We start from the raw sequence: 22,306 nt of genomic DNA, 5'->3' as shown, positions 1-22,306 counted from the left end.
TGAACACAACTCAGGCCCCCTGTTACTTAGGCCCCCTCTGCCTAAGGAGACCTTAGTATTAAATAACCATAACAGAGATGAGCTCTTCAAGAATCAGACAGACAGGCCAGGCGCAGTGGCTCATGCCTGTAATCCCAGTACCTTATGAGACCGAGGCAGGTGGATCACCTGGGGTCAGGAGTTCGAGACCAGCTGGCCAACACGCTGAAACCCTGTCTCTACTAAAAACATAAAAAATTAGCCAGGCATGGTAGCACACGCCTGTAGTCCCAGGTACTCGGGAGGCTGAGGCAGGAGAATTGCTTGAACCCAGGAGGTGGAGGTTGCAGTGGGCCAAGACTGCGCCACTGCACTCCAGCCTGGGCAACAGAGTGAGAGAAAAAAAAAAAAAAAAATCAGGCACACATGGACACAAGCAGGCCCTGCAGTGGTTAATCACTTTTAAATATAGCTCCACTTTCTACAGCCGTTGGTACAGAGCTCGGTGTCTCTGTACCCTTCCCCTCTTATCTCGTTTTTATTAATATTTTCTTCTCAAATGATTTTATAGAAAATTATCAAGTTGTGAGAGCTATATCAGGACAAGTGAGTTCATTTTCCTAAGCTCCTTTGGACTGAAAACAGAGGAGGGAAGTAAAAAGCAAATTATTTAATACCAAGTACGATGCTGCAGATGCTACTAGGTGGCGATTAAACTGAGAGGTAAACTGCGAGGTAAACAGCACAAAACAGCTTTGGGAAAGCGGCAGAAAGAGGCAGGAGGTCAGGATAGGGGCTTTATCTGAACCATCTTTGTAAGCTCCTGCACCTCAAACAGCACTGATGTGTGCACTGTGTGTTGAGTAAAGAAATAAATGCATGACCAGACTGCATCTCACATGCAACAGAGAAAGCAGGGAGACTTGAGTTTTAGTCCTACCTTTGACAGTAACGAGCTAGGTGGTCAAGTCACTTAACCTATCGGGAATGAAGTTTCCTTATCTGTTTAAATGAGGCAACTTAGGGGATGGTCTGAAAAAACCCTAGCACTTTGTAGAGGTAAAGAAACCGGAACCCTTGTACACTGTTGATTGGAATGTAAAATGGTGCAGGGGCTGTGAAAAACAACATAGTGGTTTTTCAAAGAATTAAAAATAGAATTCTGGCCGGGCGCAGTGGCTCGTGCCTGTAATCCCAGCACTTTAGGAGGCTGCAGCGGGAGGATCACATGAGATTAGGAGTTTGAGACCAGCCTGACCAACATGGCAAAACCCTGTCTCTACTAAAGATATAAAAACTAGCTGGGCACGGTGGCAGGTGTCCGTAATCCCAGCTACTCGGGAGGCTGAGGCAGCAGAATTGATTTAACCTGGGAGGCAGAGGTTGCGGTGAGCCAAGATCGTGCCATTGCACTCCTGCCTGGGGGACGAGAGCGAAATTCTGTCTCAAAAAAAGAAAAAAGACATAGAATTCCACTTCTCAGTTTATATCCCCAAAGACTTGAAAGCAGGGTCTTGAAGAAATATTTGTACAGCCATGTTCATAGCTACCATATTGACAGTAGCCAAAAAGTAGAAAAACCCAAATGTCTGTGGACCAATGGGCAGACAAACAAAAGATGACATACAGAGACAAGGGAATATTATTTCGCTTTAAAAAGGAAAGACATTCTGATACATACTACAACATAGATAAACCTTGAGGACATCATGCTAAGCAAAATAAGCCAGTCACAAAAGAACAAATACTGTATGATTCCACTTATATGAGGTACCTAGAACAGTCAAATTCATAGAGACAGAAGTAGAAGGGTGGTTGCAGGGGTGGAAGAAGAAATGGGGAGGTATTGTTTAATGGGGTACAGAATTTCAGTTTTGCAAGATGAAACAAGTTCTGAAGATGGATAGTGGTGAGGGTTGCACAACAATGTGAATGTACTAAACTATATACTTAAAATTGGCTAATATGGCCGGGCACAGTGGCTCATGCCTGTAATCCCAGCACTTTGGGAGGCTGAGGCGGGCAGATCACTTGAGGTCAGGAGTTCGAGACCAACCTGGCCAACATGACGAAACCCCGTCTCTACTAAAAATACAAAAAATTAGCCTGGTGTGGTGATGCACCCCTGTAATCCCAGTTACTCAAGAGACTGAGGCAGGAGAATCATGTGAACCCAGGGGGCGGAGGTTTCAGTGAGCTGAGATTGCGCCACTGCACTCCAGCCTGGGAGACAGAGCAAGACTCCATCACAACAACAACAACAACAATAAAAGGCAAATACAGTAATTTTACCACAATAATTTTACCATATTTTTTAAAGTAGGTGAAAACAGGGGGACAATGTTTATAGCATATAAATTATACCTCAACGTGCCTAGTTTTGGGGAAAAAAATCTTTCAGAAGTTCCCCCTGACAGTTATCCTTTCATTCTTCAAGTCAACAGATATTTATCAATCACTCTGTGACGTGGATCTAATTTCCACGGGTTTCTTTAGTGGGTCCTCTGGCAGGAACAGGAAACTCCTTGTTCACTCCCACTCTGGAAAGTGTGGGAGAAGTTCAGGACTTAGGCAAGGCTGCACAGCCGGGAAGTGACGATAGCCGGGTGGAGAACCTGAAGAACCCAGTCTGACTCCCAGGGACATGGCTACCACCTACCTCGCTGCCTTATTTTTTTTTTTTCAGACGGAGTCTCACTCTGTTGCCAGGCTGGAGTGCAGTGGCGCAATCTCAGCTCACTGCAACCTCCGCCTTCCAGGTTCATGTGATTCTCCTGCCTCAGCCTCCCGAGTAGCTGGGACTACAGGCGCCCAGCACCGCGCCTGGCTAATTTTTGTATTTTTAGTAGAGATGGGGTTTCACCATGTTGGCCAGGATGGTCCCAATCTCTTGACCTCGTGATCCGCCCACCTCGGCCTCCCAAAGTGCTGGGATTACAGGGATGAGCCACCATGCCCGGCCCCTAGCTGCCTTTTCTAATCTGCACCACTAATTCTGCAAACGAGGAAGCAAAAGCTCAGAAAGGTTAAGAAAATCCTCCAAGATTAGCCAGCTGGCCGGTAGGCCCACGAGCAAGAAGTCAGGCCAACCATCAGTCCAGTGTTCCTTCCATTCTACAACAAAAAGCCATATTTGGGGAGAAAAGGAACCACAGGGGTCCCACTGGAATTTCCAAAGCAGCCCACCCCCACCATTTGCAACCTTCTCCCCAAAACTAAGAGTTTCATTTAATCATTCGTTTAACAAATCATTTACAATACCTTAATTTTTCTTTTTAAAATAATCCTCTGGACACAAGTCTCCCCTTACTGTTACCCATTCATTATTCGATCAGCTGATATCTACTAATCACCTAATTTGGATCCTTTTTTATTTTTTTCTTTTCTTTTTTTAGATGGAGTCTAGCTCTGTTGCCCAGGCTGGAGTACAGTGGCCCAATCTCAGCTCACTGCAGCCTCCACCTCCCCGGTTCAAACGATTCTCCTGTCTCAGCCTCCCAAGTAGCTGGGATTACAGGTATCTGCCACCACGCCTAATTTTTTTGTATTTTTAGTAGAGATGGGGTTTCACCGCATTGGCTAGGCTGGTCTTGAATTCCTGATCTCAAGTGATCTGCCTGCCTCAGCCTTCCAAAGTGCTGGGATTATAAGCATGAGCCACTGTGCCCAGCTTATTTTTTTTTTTTAGACAGAGTCTCACTCTGTCACCCAGGCTGCAGTGCACTAGCACAATCTCAGCTCACTGTAACCTCTGCCTCCCAGGTTCAAGCGATTTTCCTGCCTCGGCCTCCCAAGTAGCTGGGATTACAGGTGCCTGCCACCACACCCAGCTAATTTTTTGTATTTTTAGTAGAGACGGGGTTACACCATGCTGGCCAGGCTGATGTCGAACTCGTGACCTCAGGTGATCTGCCTGCCTTGGCCTCCCCGTCAAAAAAAAAAAAAAAGTGATGGGAAGGGGAGGGAAGAGGAGGGGAGGGGAAGGGGAGGGAAGAGGAGGGGAGGGGAAGGGGAGGGAAGAGGAGGGGAGGGGAAGGGGAGGGAAGAGGAGGGGAGGGGAAGGGAGGGGAGGGAAGGGGAGGGGAGGGGAGAGGAGGGGAGGGGAAGGGAGGGGAGGGGAGGGGAGGGGAGAGGAGGGGAGGGGAGGGAAGGGAAAGGAAGGGAGAAATGTGAGTTATGTATGTAATTTTTTTTTTCTTGAGACAGTCTCCCTTTGCCACCCAGGCTGCAGTGCAATGGCACAACCTTGGCTCACTAAAAGTTCCGCCTCCCTGGTTCAAGCGATTCTCGTGCCTCAGCCTCCAGAGTAGCTGGGATGACAGGAGCTTGCCACCATGCCTGGCTAATTTTTGAATTATTAGTGACACGGGGTTTCACTGTGTTGGGCAGGCTAGTCTCAAACTCCTGACCTCAAGTGATCCACCTGGCCACTGTAATCTGCAGTAAGCCACTGCACCTGGCCTGTAATTTAATTTTCTAGTGACCATATTGAAAAAAATAAGAAGCAAGTGAAATTAATTTATATATACATACATATATATCTATATACACACACATACATACACTTTTTTTTTTTCGAGACAGTCTCACTCTGTTGCCCAGGCTGGAGTGCAGTGGCAGGAGCACAGCTCACTATAGCCTTGAACTAATGGGCTCAAGTGATCCGCCTGCCTCGGCCCTCCAAAGTGCTAGGATTACAGGCGTGAGCCACTGTGCCCGGCCCATAATGTATTTTAATCCAATACATCCAAAATATCATTGTTTTAACATGTAAACAATATAAAAATCATATTGGGATATTTTACATTTGGTTTTTCATATTAAGTCTGCAAAGCTTCCTGTGTATGTTACACTCACAGCACACCTCAGTGGTGGTGACCACATTTCAAAGTGCTCGACAGCCCCGCGGGGCTGGTGGCTACAGATCTGGAGACATGGGTCTTTCAGAGGGGTAGAGAAGACTTACAACGTCAGGCTAAGTTTGGACTTTATCTACAAAAAGACAAAAGGGAGAGTCAGGCATGGTGGCTCACACCTGTAATCCCAGCACTTTGGGAGGCTGAGGTGGGTGGATCACGAGGTCAGGAGATCGAGACCATCCTGGCTAACACAGTGAAACCCTGTCTCTACTAAAAATACAAAAAATTAGCCAGGCGTGGTGGCAGGTGCCTGTAGTCCCAGCTACTCGGGAGGCTGAGGCAGGAGAATAGCTTGAACCCAGGAGGTGGAGGTTGCAATGAGCCAAGATTGCACTACTGCACTCCAGCCTGGTGACAGAGCGAGACTCCATCTCAAAAAAAAAAAAAAAAAAGAAAAAGACAAAAGGGAGTAGGTGATCTTCTAGAAGCAGTAGTGACAGGAAGCAAGGTCTTATATCAACCACTGAAGCTGCTGCCCCACCCAAGCTCTCAGCTCTCAGGGACCACAGCGTCTCAGGGACCCTAGACCCCATGTCATCTGCCCTGGTCTCCCCAGCCCCTTTCACAGGGGCCCTTCTGAGACAACGTGTCTCCCTCTACCAGCTGCAACCCATTTATCCCCACTCATTTCCACAATCACATCATTACCAACCTGAAGCCCCTTGCCCCTCAGTTTTCCTGGATAAGCCTTATTAGCCTATAGAAAGTAAACTGCCAAAGTCCCATCATTCCATCCCTGCTCCTGGACCAGCCAGATCCCCCGGGAGATTGCCTTTCAATATCACCGAATGGGGTGGGCAAGGAGGGAAAACTAGGAATTCTAGTTCTCGAACTTTCCCACAGCCCTGCCTGTGAGTTCCTGCTCTGTTCACTGACATATTAATTCTCTGTCATCTACATCAGATCAACTTTTTGCATCTACTCAAGTATCCGAAGCCACTCCAAGGCCCCTTCATGCTCAGGTGACATCCCTGCCTCCCAAATTATTTTATTTTATTTATTTTTATTTATTTATTTTTATTTTGAGACGGAGTCTCGCTCTATCACCAAGGCTGGAGTGCAGTGGCATGATCTTGGCTCACTGCGACTTCCGCTGCCCAGGTTCAAGCGATTTTCGTGCCTCAGCTTCCCGAGTAGCTGGGATTACAGGCACGCATCACCAAACCTGGCTAATTTTTTTGTATTTTTAGTAGAGACGGGTTTCACCATGTTGGCCAGGCTGGTCTTGAACTCCTGACCTCAGCCGATCCACCCGCCTAGGCCTCTAAAGTTCTGGGATTACAAGCGTGAGCCACTGAGCCCAGCCGAGCAGTCTGGTTTTTTTAATTTACCATTTAAATGTGAATACCATTTAAATTTAAATTTACCATTTAAACGTAAATACCATTTAAATTTAAATTTAAATATAGTATTCCCATACTACCAATCTCTCTCCTCCCAAGCACCATTAACATCTACACAATAATTTTTTTATCCTTTTACGTTCTACAAAAATGGGATTATAGTATACATGGTTCTTGCCTCTTCTTTTCTCATGGGAATCCTTCCAGGTCAAGTGCAGAAATCCAAGGCATGGACGTGTGACATCTTATCCAACCGTTCCTCTGTCGAAAGCATCCACTTAGTTTCTAATTCTTTGCCACTACAAACAATGCTGCAATAAATATTCTTGTGCAAACAAATTACATACAGCTGCTTTTATTTCTATGGGAGAGAGTCCCAGGGGAGGAACTGCTGGGTCAAAGGCTATGTGTGTTTGAAATTTTAATAGACTCTGCCAGAACTCTTTCCAGAATGGTTATTCCCACCAGCAACGCTTGAAGATCCCCTGCCAGCAAGTATTGTTGCCTTTTAAAATTTTTGCCAGTCTTGACGGTCTGATGAACGTTATATAAAGGTTTGTTTGTGGTTTTTTTTTTTTTTTTTTTTTTTTGGTGTTTTGAAACAGGGTCTTGCTCTGTGGCCCAGGCTAGAGTGTAGTGGTGCCATCTTGGCTTACTACAACCCCCGCCTCCTGGGTTCAAGAGATTCTCCTGCCTCAGCCTCCCAAGTATCTGCAACTACAGGTGCCTGCCACCATGCCCAGCTAATTCTTGTGTTTTTAGTAGAGACAGGATTTCACCATGTTGGCCAGGCTGGTCTCAAACTCCTGACCTCAAGTGATCCATCTGCCTAGGCCTCCCAAAGTGCTGGGATTACAGGCATGAGCCACCGCACCCGGCCTAAAGTTTAAAAACTCTCCCTCACCTCCCATCCTGCTCAAAAAATTATTTAATAATTCTCTTTTTTTGACAATTCTGAGTCCCCTTCTCTGCCTCCTATTCCTCTTCCACCTCCAAAATTTAAGCAGAAAACAAGGCTCTTGCCTGTCTTTTTTGCCTCTCTTTGCACATCCTTCTTTGACAATTTCATTATTTCTCATGGTTTCAGTCATCCCCTCTAAGAGATGAATCTGAATCTACATACGCAGCCCAGACCTGTCTCTCACGAGCTCCAGATCTCTAACTGCTCACAAGACACTTCCCATAGAGCCTGCTGACACCTCAGAAATCAGAAGAATCAAACCCAAACTCTCCTTGACTTGACCCAAATTTAATCTTCCCCAACTCCATTAGTAGAGTAGCATCATCCTTATCACAGGTACGCAGGCTTGAATATCCAGTGTCATTTTTTACCCCTCCCTATGCTTTGCCCCCATATCCAGCCAGTTGCCTCATCTGGACGGTTCTCTCTCCTCTCTCTTATCCACCCTGTGCGGACTCTCTGCACAGATCACCAGGACTCCTGCAGTAGCCCAGCTGGAACCCCCAGCTCCAGCATGCACACCTTACTCTGCCAGTCCAACCCTCCAACACCTCCCCACTTGCAGACCAAGTTAAACCCAGACATCCTAACCACACTTTCAAGCCCTTACCAGCTCTTGTTCCAGTCTGCCTCTCCAGCCTCCTGACAGACGACTCATACTCCAAACTCAACATGATCCTGCCCCATTGCGTGTAGCCTAAAGGAGATTCTTTTCTCATAGGAGAAGAATTTGCAAAGAAGGAATAAGAAAGGTAAACAGATGCTTACTGCAATTCCCTTTGCTGCTCTGGCCCTATCTCTGCCAAGGAAATGTCTTTCTCATACTTTTAAAAAGGAAAAATGTTTGGCAGGAAAAATTAAATAAGTCAATGAACCACATAATATAAAATGACAAGAACTCACAATTGAGTATATGTAGACACTCACGAAAAGACCAAAAACTAAAGACAAAAGAACAGGAAAACCATCCACCAGAGTCAAAAGCATCCTATATTGATACAAATAGCAAAGAATCATTTTACAATCACATCTGTCTTGTGATTGAGTTTCATGTATCAGATATTCATAAATAACTAGCATTAAAATTCAGCAAGATTTACATTATAATAGAAAAAGCAGCACTACAGTGAACTAAACAAAACTTAAAGAGACAAAACACAAAAACTACTTAACATAATACTGTAGTAATTTGAGAAAGAAACAATAAAAATGACTACTTTATAGACATTTATTTGATGCCTATGAATTAAACCCTATCCTGCATAATGAGGGAAGATAAAGACATAAGAATAAGGTCAATGACCTCAAATAGTATAAACACTAGCTGAACAGATGAAACTGTTCCACCAAATAAGAATAGACAAAGAAAAATATATTTTCAAGGACAAAGAGTTAATTAAAAATGGAATACAAATGAGTAGCATGAGATTAGACAAAATAGATTTACTGGAGTAAGGTACACAGAAAAGGTCCACATATTTTTTGTGTCAAAGCAAAGAGAATAACAAAATGACTTTAAATGATGGAAGATCTCCACTAAAAATACACATCACCTTAGTTTTTCCTTCCTTTTCTTGCTGGTAGACACACAAATACAATGATCTACCCCATCTCAGGGGTGTGTGTGTGTGTGTGTGTGTAGACAGATACATAGAGATATATCTGCCTAACAGTATCTTCAATGCTTTCTAACCCAGCAATAATAATTAGAATCCAAGTTTCAATTATACTTACTCAGCACTTAGGAAAGACCCTGTGAGTGCTCCTCCACGGACTGGGACTCCAGCCTCTTCTGATAGAGACTGTCAACAATCCATCATCCCTGCTAATGGTGGGATGCGGTGTCACAGATAATTTAAACAGCTGTCAGAGCTGAGCAGCTCTTCAGACTTCCATATGGCTCATAAAACGCACATGTGCTCTGTGCCCTTCCCCCTCCCAAGAAAGAGTTGGGAGGAAGGATATGAAGTCAGACAAACTGGGATTGAATCCCAGCTCTGTGCTTCAATATCCTCGTGTACAATATGGCTTTCCAATATCCCTTTTGTGTAGCAGAGAGGAGCAAGCACTTGGAAGTACCTAGCACAGCGCCAGATGCAGAAAAGGTATGTAGTAAATGTTGGTAACCATGCCTTTCTTCTCTTCCCTTGAGTTCCTCCACCTCTCCCAGCAAGCCGTCTCCCAAATATCGAGTTCTCCAAAGCAAAAGAGACAAAACTCCACATCAAACTCGGAATACAGAGAATTTACAGAGTATCAAACACAGAAATAAGCAGACAGGGATTTTTTTACCTGCTTTCTGGATCGTCTATGGCACACACACCTGCAGGAGCACAGACTAAGCCAGCTGTAGACCCCAAACCTCAGCTGTACTACCGGAGCCGCAGGGACTGGTAAGCATCTATGTGCAGAGAAAGCCTGGGTCCTCCAGCCCCAGTTAGGAGCAGCAACAACGTGCCACAGATAGGGGACAGGTGAGGAGCAGGAGAAGCAGTGAGAGGACACTCAGAAGCCCGAGCATAACGGCCAGACTTACGAGATGGGAGAAACTGGGCAGGTTAGTTAAACTCTCTCACCTCCATCTTCTGAAGTGAGTCTGAACTCACTCTAAGGTCTCTCCCAGTATTTTATGATTTTAATATGATTCTAATGCTACATTGTAAGATTTTAAGATGTGCGTTTTTAGTATTTCTAAAATAGCATCAGAGGAATGGGCATAGTGGCTCACGCCTGTAATCCCAGCACTTTGGGAGCCCAAGCAGGGTGGATCACTTGAGGTCAGGGGTTCAATACCAGCCTGGCCAATATGGTGAAACCCCGTCTCTACTAAAACTACAAAAATTATCCAGGCATGGTGGCAGGAGCCTGTAGTCCCAGCTACTTGGGAGGCTGAAACAGGAGAATCGCTTGAATCCGGAAGATAGAGGTTGCAGTGAGCCCAGATCCCACCACTGCATTCCAGCCTGGCCTACAGAGTGAGACTCCGTCTCAAAAACATAAAATAAAATAAATTTAAAAAAATAAAATAGCATCAGAAATTGCCCTGTGATTAATTCTGTAAGATATCCTATATCTTACAGAATTAGGAATTAATGGGGTTTGGTAAGTTGGTTGGTTGATTTTTGTTTTTAAACCTCACTCCACCCAACACAAAAGTAGCAAATGTGCTTTCTGTAAGACTACATTGAGTCAAAAGCTCAAAAGTGAGAAAAATCAAAATACTGTTAAGGATTATCATTCCCTTCCTGCTCTGTGGACTTACTTTTGCTCAGTGAACTCTCATAGTAAAGAACAGGATAAGAAATGTGGGCTGTACAGTACAAAGTGAAATATGACAATGCAAGGGGCGGAGAAAAACAGGGCTTGAACATAAAATGTTTGTAATAAACTGGCCACAAGGAAAGATGAACTCTTTGAAATTGTGGGCTCTATTCAAACCCTGTATGCTATTTATTAACTACTCCTTTTTTTCTTTCTATAAAGAAATTCAGTACAGTATCAGCTTTGATATATTTACAATACTTCTCTTGGAGGAAATCCAGAGTCTACATTTGGTCTTAAAAGAAGGTTCTTCCTACATGGAAGCTATCTCAAAAAGCCAAAACACACACTCAGAAAAGCTGAGCCTCTCGTTAACATTTTCCAAGTATACAGTAGCTACGCACCATTGGGCACTCACCAAAACCCCTCCAAAAGTATCAAAAGGCTGCCAAGGTCTCTTTGCATTTACAAGAAGAATTCCTGAAAAAGTGTCTGTTTGCAGAAGAATTTCACTTCTAGTGATATGCTGATCAAAAGTTTACTGTCTCCCAGTAGAGAGTTGACTGGTTTTAGTGACTTGGCCAAATATCAAAATAGCTGTAATTAAATGGAATTGTGAGAGCCAGATGAGGTATAAAAACTGAGGGTGATCCCAAAGGAACTAAAATTATGCTTAGCACATGTTTAAATTATATACCAGTCACAGGGCAAACCGTTGTCAGACACTCCTCTCAGGAGAAACATAGATCAATATGACCGAAAGAAGTGTGCATTGAGACAAGCTGTTTCATTGTTCAGAACTAAGACTGACTAAAGTGATTGTCTAAGTTTTTCAAAATAAATATCTCACACTCAGTTAGTTATTTTGCTATGATATGAAAAATTGAGAAGCCACAGGATCTCAGTGCTGTTCATTAGGATTATAAATGGAAACAAACTCATGGAAGGCAGCAGCTATGTAGGTCAGGTCCAAGGGATAAATTTTCTAATTCAAAAGATAAGCACGGATTAAACGATCGCCTGTCCAAAAGGTGTCCTAACCAGTGTCAATTCCATAACTACTCCTCCACTCCTGAAAGTGAGGAGTTGTAAAGACCCCTAGAGTCTTACAAATTGCATAACCACCTGAAATATCCTAAGAATCCTTTTGGTTTGGTTTGGTTTTGGTTTTGGTTTTGGTCATTCCATGATAAAGAGGACTCACTCAACATTACCAACAACTGAAAAGAACAGCTCCTAAATTTAATTTTTTTTTTTTTTTTTGAGACAGAGTTTCACTCTTGTCACCAAGGCTGGAGTGCAATGGCTCGATCTCAGCTCACTGCAACTTCCACCTCCCAGGTTCAAGCGATTCTCTTGCCTCAGCCTCCCGAGTAGCTAGGATTACAGGTGCATGACACCACATTTGGCTAATTTTTGTATTTTTAGTAGAGACAGGTTTCACCATGTTGGCCAGGCCCAGCACTTTGGAAGGCCGAGGCGGGCGGATCACTTGAGGTCAGGAGTTCGAGACCAGCCTGGCCAACATGAGCCACCACGCCCGGCCTAAATTTAGTTTTTGTAAGCTGGGCACGGTGGCTCATGCCTGTAATCCCAGCACTTTGGGAGGCCGAGGTGGGCGGATCACCTGAGGTCAGGAGGTACCAGCCTGACCAACATGGAGAAATCCCATCTCTACTAAAAATACAAGATTTGCCGGGCGTGGTGGCGCATGCCTGTAATCCCAGCTACTCGGGAGGCTGAGGCAGGAGAATGGCTTGAACCCAGGAGGCGCAGGTTGCAGTGAGCCGAGATCGTGCCATTGCACTCCAGCCTGGGCAACAAGAGCAAAACTCCATCTCAAAAAAATAAATAAATGAAAATTAAAATGGGTTAAATTATTTCAATTCAATTACACATACCAGCTGCACACAAAGATCGCAGGCACATCAGTGTTACCCAAATCCTCTACCCCATTTCTTTTCTTGCTAGAATTTCCCCAGTTCTACTAGAAATGAGCTGTGGATCTTTTATGAGCTGTTGCTACCATGAAAATCTCAAGCTAATTTATTGCCTATTTATATATCCTAAACATAGCTTCTTATATCAAAAGGCACAACCTCAAAGTCATAAGTCTCCCACTTAGATTCTTTCCACTCTCTAACAGTCTACAGTTTCAAGAGTATACAGAATCTGGCCTGCCGTAGTGGCTCACGCCTGTAGTCCTAGGACTTCGGGAGGCTGAGGCATGCAAATCACTTGAGGCCAGGAGTTCAAGACCAAAACCCCATCTCTACTAAAAATACAAAAATTAGCCAGGTGTGGTGGCGGGCGCCTGTAGTCCCAGCTACTCAGGAGGCTGAGACACGAGAATCACTTGAACCCAGGAGGTGGAGGCTGCAGTGAGCCGAGATCGCACCACTGCATTCCAGCCTGGGTGACAGAGTGAGACTCAGCCTGGAAAAAAAAAAAAAAAAAAGAGTATACGGAATCAGAGAAAGCTACGGGTGCAAGGGACCTTAGAAATCCTCTCTTCCACTGGATTCACAACTGTATTAGGTCCTTCAGAGGGGCCCGAGGGGCCTTCTGTCCCTTACAACTGCATAATTAATATAATTTCCATTTCATCCCTTTTGTATATTATATATTTGGGTCTTGGTTTCACATAAGTTGTAGTTTGGAACAAAGGATTCCTCTGATTTTCAAGAAAATCATGAATACTGCCTGGACCAAGAGGTATATACAAACCCAGACCCTGAGAAGCTGAATGACGTCCACAGATCCACATCTCCACTCAGTACAGACCAACACTGAGCCTCCAGAACCTAGTCTTTCCAAATGTGGCCCCAGATCAGCCACAGTGGCAGCATCACCTAGAAACATCATAGAGATGCAAATTATCAGGCCGAACTCAGATCTTCTGTCAGGGCCGGGCATGGTGGCTCACACCTGTAATCCTAGAACTTTGGGACGCCAAGCCAGATGGACCACCTGAGTTCAGGAGTTCAAGACCAGACTGGGCAACATGGTAAAACTATCTCTACTAAAAATACAAAACCTAGCCAGGCATGGTGGCTCACGCCTGTAGTCTCAGCTACTTAGCAGGCTGAGGTACAAGAATCGCCCGAACCCTGGAGGTGGAGGCTGCAGGGAGCCAAGATTACACCACTACACTCCAGCCTCGGCGACAGAGCGAGACCCTGTCTCAAAAAAAAAAAAAAAAAAAAGATCTTCTGAGTCAGAAACAGAGGACAGGACCCCCAGCAATTTATGCGTTAGCAAGCCCTCCAGGTGATTGCGCTGCCCTGAAGTTTGAGAACCTCTGTTCTGGAACAATATCCAGTGTGCTTTCCATTATTCTCTTCCTCTTCCTATTTCAATCCTACAACTCCAAGGCAGTACACACTAAGCAACTGCCCCCAAAACACTGAACCTAACTACAGATTCACCCACTGAAAACATGAAAACATCACAATAAGGTTTCCAAACACTGCTACAGTACAGTCAGCGCATTTTTCTCTTCTCACAATACAAACATCCACATCCAAAAGGGCCAAATAAAAGTTTGAGTTTCAAGGAATAATTCAAGAGAGTGGAATTTATGTACATTTCAGACACTGAGCCTCAGAAGAACTGAGTGATGCTAAGAAATTTACTTCCAGCTTCTCTGGGCACACTGCCTGTGGGGTAGCCCTACTCTGCAAGGAGCAGGTTAAAAAAAATATATATATATATATTATTTCCAGAAAAGGAAGAGTACCTTAGACTGTCAGTGACCAACAGCGAGTATCAAAGAGACAAAACTTAGGAAGATTACTAAATGGAGACACCTCCTTCCAGGAAAACCTGGTTCAGAGACCTGGAAATAAGTAGGAAAGTGACTGTGTTTCACCCCTAGCCTGAGGCAATTGATTTCTCTGTGCCTTATATTTCGTGAGGTTTGAGGTATATATTCGTCATCTGCACAGGTGATATTGCTGACTTTCCGCATAATAAACACGTAAGAGGCACTATCCAGACTAACCACTAATTGAAAGCCACATCTCAGTGTCATGCTATTTTAACACATTTTAAGGATGCCAAATGAGAAATTACAACAAACGTAGTTTTCAAAAGTTTGTCATATTATCATCTACCACACACAGAAATATAAATGTACTTTTATATCTTGAAATTATTCAAGAATTTTCAATGTACTCTATAAATGTTTAGAGATTTTCCTTTAGACAATGGAAAAACACGTATGATGTATTACCTAAGGTTGACAATTACATATGTATGTGTCCATCTATTTCGGAACAACCCATTTGTTGGTTTGCTGAAAATTCCAACTGTTGGCTGCCAACTCTGTACACTCCATGCCTCAGTGAATTTTCTAACGTGATTTATCAAGCTATCAAAATTTAGCTTCAGTGACAGACAGCTTTTCAGAAAATGCCACGCTGCAGTGACATTCTCTTCTCAACACACACACCAAGACTTCTGCAATGGCAACCATCCGATGGGCTCAATTTCCTCACACATTTAGACTAATGGCCAGGGTGAAACTTATGACAGTCTGACTTAGTGACATCCCTAGATTTTTAAAGACAGGTCATTTTAAAATTCCAATTGCATGGTAAACTGAAATAGAACTAAGCAAAGTCCTGCCTGTTGGCATCCCTCAGGAAATGGCCTTTATTGAAGAGACGGAAGTGCTTTTTCACTAATATTCATTACAAAATGATGTTTTTAAGTAACCTGACATTTTACCTAATCGTTTTCACTGTCAATATGCTTATAACTAATATATTCAACAAACCTTTTCTTTAGAAACCACGTTTTCCTTAAAAATGGTTCCTGTCGAGAATGGCGTGAACCCAGGAGGCGGAGCTTGCAGTGAGCCGAGATTGTGCCACTGTACCCCAGCCTGGGCGACAGAGCGAGACTCCCTCTCAAAAAAAAAAAAAAAAAAAAAAAAAAAAAGAAAGAAAGAAAAAGAAAAATGGTTCCTGTCAAACCATACACCGTGGATCACCCTGAAATAAGAAAACCTGTGCCGCATTTATATGTGAATGGCCTACAAATCTCTTGCCCAATCTCTGGCAAAATAACTAACATGGTTAGATCCTCACAGTCCTATGCAAACCTATGCAAAGGGGCATCGTGCAGGGAAGAGAGACCTTGATTCCACTCCCCCACACCCTCCACACACTGAATGCCCTACAAGCGCACGTCTTGCCTCATTTAGGGCAGTTTCTCAAAGTACGATCAAAAAGCCAGTAGCAGACCAGGTGCAGTGGCTTACACCTGTAATCCTAGTAGACCAGCCTGAGCAACATGGCAAGACCCTTTCTCCACAAAAAATACAAAAATTGGCCAGGCATAGTGGCTCACGCCTGTAATCCCAACACTTTGGGAGGCCAAGGCAGGTGGATCACTTGAGGTCAAGAGTTTGAGGCCAGCCTGGCCAACATGGTGAAACCTCATCTCTACTAAAAATACAAAAAAATTAGCTGGGTGTGGTGGTGGGCACTTGTAATCCCAGCTACTCAGGAGGCTGAGGCAGGAGAATCGCTTGAACCTGGGAGGTGGAGGTTGTGGTGAGCCGAGATCACGCCACTGCACTCCAGCCTGGGCAACAGAGTAAGACTCTGTCTTTTTTTTTTTTGGTGGGGGGAGGTGGGGGGGACAGTCTCTAAAAATGTCACCCAGGCTGATGTGCAATGGCACGATCTCAGCTCACTGCAACCTCCGCCTCCGCGATTCAAGCGATTTTCCCACCTCAGCCTCCTGTGTAGTTGGGATTACAAGCACGCACCACCACACCGGGTAATTTTTGTATTTTTAGTAGAGACAGGGTTTCACCATGTTGGCTAGGCTGGTCTCGAACTCCTGAACTTGTGATCCACCCACCTCGGCCTCCCAAAGTGCTAGGATTACAGGCATGAGCCACCGTGCCCGGTCAAGACTCCGATTTGAAAAAAAGCGCCTTGAGCCCTGGGTGTTACCGCAGCTTTGCCACTGGACTTATGTCCTCTGCTGCCCTGATTATAAACATCTTCGTTTACTTGTTTGTCCCTACCACTAGAGTGTGGGCAGCATTAGAGTGTGTCTGGTTCCCCACTGACCTCAACATCAGGCACGTGGTAGGCACTCGGCCACTGATCACCAGCTCTGCCCTGGGTCGGCCTCCCATCTGTAAAACTAATCAGGCAGCGCTGCCTCCAGGACCCCCGGGGGCTACACGTGGGAGCCTCCCTGCACTCCACTCCTCCAGGCTCGAGGACCCAGAGGCAGGTGGCGCGATCCAAGAACTAGTCAGTCGGTGGCTCCTCCTCACCCACCCTTTTCTCCAGTGACTTTTTCAAATGATTCAAGTTCCTTGAAAGTAAAGAATTTGGCCAGGTGCAGTGGCTTACACCTGTGACGCCAGCACTTTGGGATGCCGAGGCAGGCAGATCACCTGAGGTCGGGAGTTCGAGACCAGCCTGACCAACATGGTGAAACCCCATTTCTACTAAAAATAGAAAAATTAGCTGGGCATGGTGGCAGGCGTCTGCAATCCCTCAGGAGGCTGAGGCAGGAGAATCACCTGAACTCGGGAGGCAGAGGTTGCAGTGAGCCGAGATCACACCATTGCATTCCAACCTAGGCAATAAGAGCAAAACTCCATCTCAAAAAAAAAAAAAAAAAAAGAATTCTCACAGTGCCAGGTGGGGTGGCTCACCCCTGTAATCCCAGCACTTTGAGAGGCCAAGGTGGGCAGATCACTTGAGGTCAGAAGTTCAAGACCAGCCTGGTCAACATGGTGAAATCCCGTCTCTAGTAAAAATACAAAAATTAGCCAGGCATGGTGGTGCACACGTATAGTCCTAGCTATTCAGGAGGCTGAGGCAAGAGGATTGCTTTAACCTGGGAAGCGGAGGTTGCAGTGAGCCGAGATCGCACCACTGCACTCCAGCCTGGGCAATAGAGCTAGACTCCGTCTCAAAAATAAAAAATAAAAAACAAAAACAAAAAACTCTCTCAGGGTCCCTCCAAGATTCCTGGCCCTCTGGCATAGCCTGTACTCAGGATGCCTGGCCTGCTTCCAGATGGAATTCCTCATTTTTATTGTGGAAAGACAGGCAGGCCTCCAGGGTGGAGGTGAAAGCAGAAATGAGGGACAAGCTGCTGATGAGCTACTCCTCCCTCCTCAGGCTGCCAAGCTAATTGGAGAGAGCCTTGCCCTTGGGCAACCTGACCTCTGTTACCATCCTCCAAGCCTTCTACTCTGGTGCAACAGACCATCCACTGGCTCATCATGGGTTACTCCATGACTGCCTTCTGCCTCTTCACATGGGGCAAATGGCTGAAGGTAAGTGAAGGCCTGCTTGGGAAGCTGAGAGGGACTCACTGCAACCTCTGGCAGTGAAGGATGCTCCAGGACGTGTGTCTACCTCAGCGGCCTCTCCCCACTCTATAAATCCATCTATTTTCTTGGCCACATCTTCTTTTGGAGCCTACTATATTCACAAAGCAATGGTACCAAAGAAAGAGGAGTTAAAGGTGATGCAATAATCTATTTCCCTGGTAAGTAAATGTCCTACAGCTAAGCTCAAAATACCAGGTGACATAATAAGAGTAACAGACTTGGAAAAAAAGATGGTATTGGAGGCCGGGCGCGGTGGCTCATGCCTGTAATCCCAGCACTTTGGGAGACCAAGGCGGGCAGATCACAAGGTCAGGAGATTGAGGCCATCCTCGCTAACATGGTGAAACCCCGTCTCTACTAAAAATACAAAAAATTAGCTGGGCGTGGTGGCGAGCGCCCGTAACAAGTCCCAGCTACTCGGGAGGCTGAGGCAGGAGAATCGCGTGAACCCAGGAGATGGGGGTTGCAGTGAGCCAAGATCGTGCCATTGCACTCCAGCCGGGGTGACAGAGCAAGACTCCGTCTAAAAAAAAAACAAAAACAAAAAGATGGTATTGGAAACTTGGGGTGAACTCCAAGGATTAGCCTGGCTACTACATACAGAGTATGGGCCCTGACTACTCTGACTTACTGAGGCACACTAGGAAGACTCTGGAAGGACTACAGACCAGGAGCTAGAAGTGACTCTGACCAGCCTTCCAATCAAACATCTTGTCTTGCAGGTAGCCTACAGCAGGACTGGTACAGAAATTACTTATCACAGCCAGGCACGGTGGCTCACGCCTGTAATCCCAGTACTTTCGGAGGCCGAGGCAGGCAGATCACCTGAGGTCAGGAGTTCAAGACAGCCTGGCCAACAGGGCAAAACCCCATCTCTACTAAAAATACAAAAATTAGCCAGGTGTAGTGGTGCGCGCCTGTAATCCAAGCTACTCAAGAGGCTGAGGCACAAGAATTACTTGAACCCGGGAGGCAGAGGTTGCAGTGAGCCGAGATCGCACCACTGCACTTCAGCCTGGGCAACAGAGTGAGACTCTGTCTCAAAATTACTTGTCCCCCTTTTCACAGCCTCCCTGGCCCCAGAGAACAGAAGTCAGAGAGGTGGAAGACTCCACACTCCCAGCTGTGCCTCCGCTGCGGGCCAAGTCTCCACTGGGGCCAAAGGGGAAACTTGTTGGGGGAGCAGAGGGGCCCACATCTCCCCTCTCGTCTCCCCCGTGCACACCGCCTTATCTCTCCCCCTCTAGCCAGGAATCAGTTGTGTGTTTCCTCTGCCAATTTACTATGATTGTGTATGTGCTGCTACCACCACGGCTGCCATGGTGGGGCAGGGAGGAGGGCAAGGCCCTGCCTGCTCCACTTTTTCTACCCTGGAACTGTAGCAGATAAAATCACTTGTTTGTTCAGTTTTTCACCACTAGCATTCATGACTGCTTTCTTTCCCAGTTCTTCTCCAGACTTTCGATGGCTGAAATAATCAGGTTTCTCTCCTTCAGAGCACAGGAAGCTGGAAATGCGACGCTAAAGCCTGCCTTAAAGCCTGGAACCAAACTGCTAACTCTGTAACCTCACATCTGACCCTGAGGTCCAAGCGGAAAAAACTGTTTACACCAGTACATACTGCTAAGTTTTGGGACCCCCAAAACAACCAGATATAAAAGAAGAGTATTCATAGGATAAACAAAGAGCAAATGTGTAGCCCTGGCTTCCCCACACTCCACAGTCTCAGGGCAGGAAGGTCATCTTCCAGCAGTCAGCTCAGAGCCATCGAGGGATGCAATGACAACAGTTCCTGGTTTCAGAATGGGTTCTACTACTGTCAAATGACTCCCCCATACTTCTTCAAAAGCTGTGGTAGGTTCTGCACAGGGGAGGGCAGCAGAAAGGGGATACCAGCTGATGGACACCATTTTCTCTGTATATTCCACACTGGCATTGTTGTGGGCAAAGGCCCCTATCTCAAAAATAATAGTATCACTGCTGGGCACCTCTCACATATCGCTGGCGACTGGGATGGATAAAAAAGCGTCAATTTTCGGCCAGGCACAGTGGCTCATGCCTGTAATCCCAGCACTTTGGGAGGCTGAGGCTAGCGGATCACTTGAGGTCAGGAGTTCGAGACCAGCCTAACCAACGTGGTGAAACCCTGTCTCTATTAAAAATACAAAATTTAGTCAGGCATGGTGGCGGGCACCTGTAGTCCCAGCTACTTGGGAGGCTGAGGCTGGAGAATGCTTGAGCCCAGGAGGCAGAGGTTGCAGTGAGCCAAGATTGTGCCACTGTACTCCAGCCTGGACGACAGAGCGAGACTCCATCTCAAAAAAACGAAAAAAAAGTGCCAATTTTCATATATCCAATTGGATATATGAAAGAGAAGGTAAATAAGAATCCAGGCCAGGCGCAGTGGCTCATGCCTGTAATCCCAACACTTTGGGAGGCCAAGGCAGGCAGATCATCTGAGGTCAGGAGTTCAAGACCAGCCTGACCAACGTGGTGAAACCCCGTCTCTACTAAAAGTACAAAATTAAGGTGAGGCGTGGTGGCTCATATCTGTAATCCCAGCACTTTGGGAGGCCAAGGCAGGTGGATCACCTGAGGTCAGGAGTTCAAGACCAGCCTGGCCAACATGGTGAAACCCTGTCTCTACTAAAAATATAAAAATTAGGCATTGTAGTGTGTGCCTGTAATCCCAGCTACTCAGGAGGCTGAGGCGGTAGAATGGCTTGAACCTGGGAAGGGGAGGTTGCAATGAGCCGAGATTGTGCCACCGCACTCCAGCCTGGGCAACAGAACGAGACTCCATCAAAAAAATAAAATAAGATAAAATAGTAAAAATAAAAATAAAATATTTTATTTCTAACAATAATAATTCACTTTCCAACGAAAGTGATCTGACACTGATTCTTAATTACCTTCAAGAGCTTCTGGGGGCCATCAGCTGCTCCAACACTGAGCTTGTGTAAAAGCTGAAAAATGAGGCCACAAAAGTGGTCAAAGGTTCTGGGAATTCAGGTCTGGGGGCTCACTTCAATCAGAACCTTCTTCTGCGCGTAGGTAGAAACCTGCAGCATGCCAGCGTGGCTCAGGGGACTCTCCAGCAGTGTCAGGGCACTCTGCTGGGCTGTGTCTGAGCGCACCTCCCCAGGGTCACGTCCATTCTTCAACAACATAGACTTGCGCTTGTCACAGCTGAGCAGCTCTTATGTCTTCCCTACCTGGACTGTCTCCAGACTGGCCTCCTCCAGCACCACAAGGAGCCTATGGCCTCCAAACTTGTTTCCTGCCCCAGGTCAGGGCCTCTTGGGCGCCACAGCATCCCAGTTCTGTTCCTGCTCCCCATCATTCCGGTCGCGAGGTTGGACTCCAACACTGAGTGTGGCCATGTTGCAACCCTACTTTTTTTTTTTTTTTTTTTGAGATGGAGTCTCGCTCTGTCACCCAGGCTGGAGTGCAGTGGCACGATCTCTGCTCATTGCAAGCTCTGCCTCCCGGGTTCACACCATTCTCCTGCCTCAACCTCCCGAGTAGCTGGTACTACAGGTGTGTGCCACCATACCCAGCTGTTTTTTTTTTTTTTTTTTTTGTATTTTTAGTAGAGACAGGGTTTCACCATGTTGGCCAGGATGGTCTTGATCTCCTGACCTTGTGATCTGCCCGCCTTGGCCTCCAAAGTGCTGGGATTACAAATGTGAGCCACCGTGCCCGGCCTGTGCAACCCTACTTTTAAATTTTTATAGAATGTTTTCTTTTCCTTTCTCATACTGTGTAGCTACATAGAAACATTGAGTTTTATAGTGGAAAGGACCTCAAAAATTCATTTAGTCCAATGCAACTCCCAAAGTTACAAATAAAGAAATGGTAACCCAGAGAGAATATACTATTTTGTTCAAGATCATGCAGCTATTTTTGGCAAAACTACCCAAAACCCAGGGATCCGGTCTTCTTTTCAGTAACATATGCTGACTGCCTGGATTACCTCTGACTGGACAAACACCAACAACAATTCAATGAAACACAAGTTCTTTCAAATAGCTCATCTTCTGTCACCCATCAAAATGGAGAAAAGCAAAAGCACTGATAAAAGTCACGTAAGTCCCAAAACATCTCACACAACAGACTCAACAGAATGCACTTTTTTGGGGGGAGTGGGGGGAGATGGAGTCTCGCTCCGTAGCCCAGGCTGGAGTGCAGTGGTACAATCTTGGCTCACTGCAACCTCCACCTCCCAGGTTCAGGTGATTCTCCTGCCTCAGCGTCCTGAGTAGCTGGGATTACAGGCAGCTGCCACTACACCCAGCTAATTTTTATATTTTTAATAGAGACAGGGTTTCACCATGTTGGCCAGGCTGGTCTCAAACTCCTGATCTAAAGTGATCCACCCATCTTAGCCTCCCAAAATGCTGGGATTACAGGTGTGAGCCACCACACCTGGCCAGAAGGATCACTTGTATATCATTAATAAGGAACC

General features: G+C 45.8%; 1 protein-coding gene and 1 pseudogene across 1 annotated transcript in view; both read right to left on the bottom strand.

Moving 5' to 3' along the window:
• The window catches only part of TIAM2 (TIAM Rac1 associated GEF 2), a 530,223-nt gene that overhangs the window by 236,116 nt on the left and 271,801 nt on the right, over positions 1-22,306 (bottom strand). The gene's annotated exons all lie outside the window — the stretch shown is intronic.
• Positions 19,574-21,236, bottom strand: LOC129475667 (ribosomal RNA small subunit methyltransferase NEP1-like; annotated as a pseudogene).

This window comes from Symphalangus syndactylus, chromosome 2, assembly GCF_028878055.3.
Source record: "Symphalangus syndactylus isolate Jambi chromosome 2, NHGRI_mSymSyn1-v2.1_pri, whole genome shotgun sequence".
NCBI classification, from domain to species: Eukaryota; Metazoa; Chordata; class Mammalia; order Primates; family Hylobatidae; genus Symphalangus; species Symphalangus syndactylus.
This window is presented reverse-complemented; position numbering and strand designations above follow the sequence as displayed.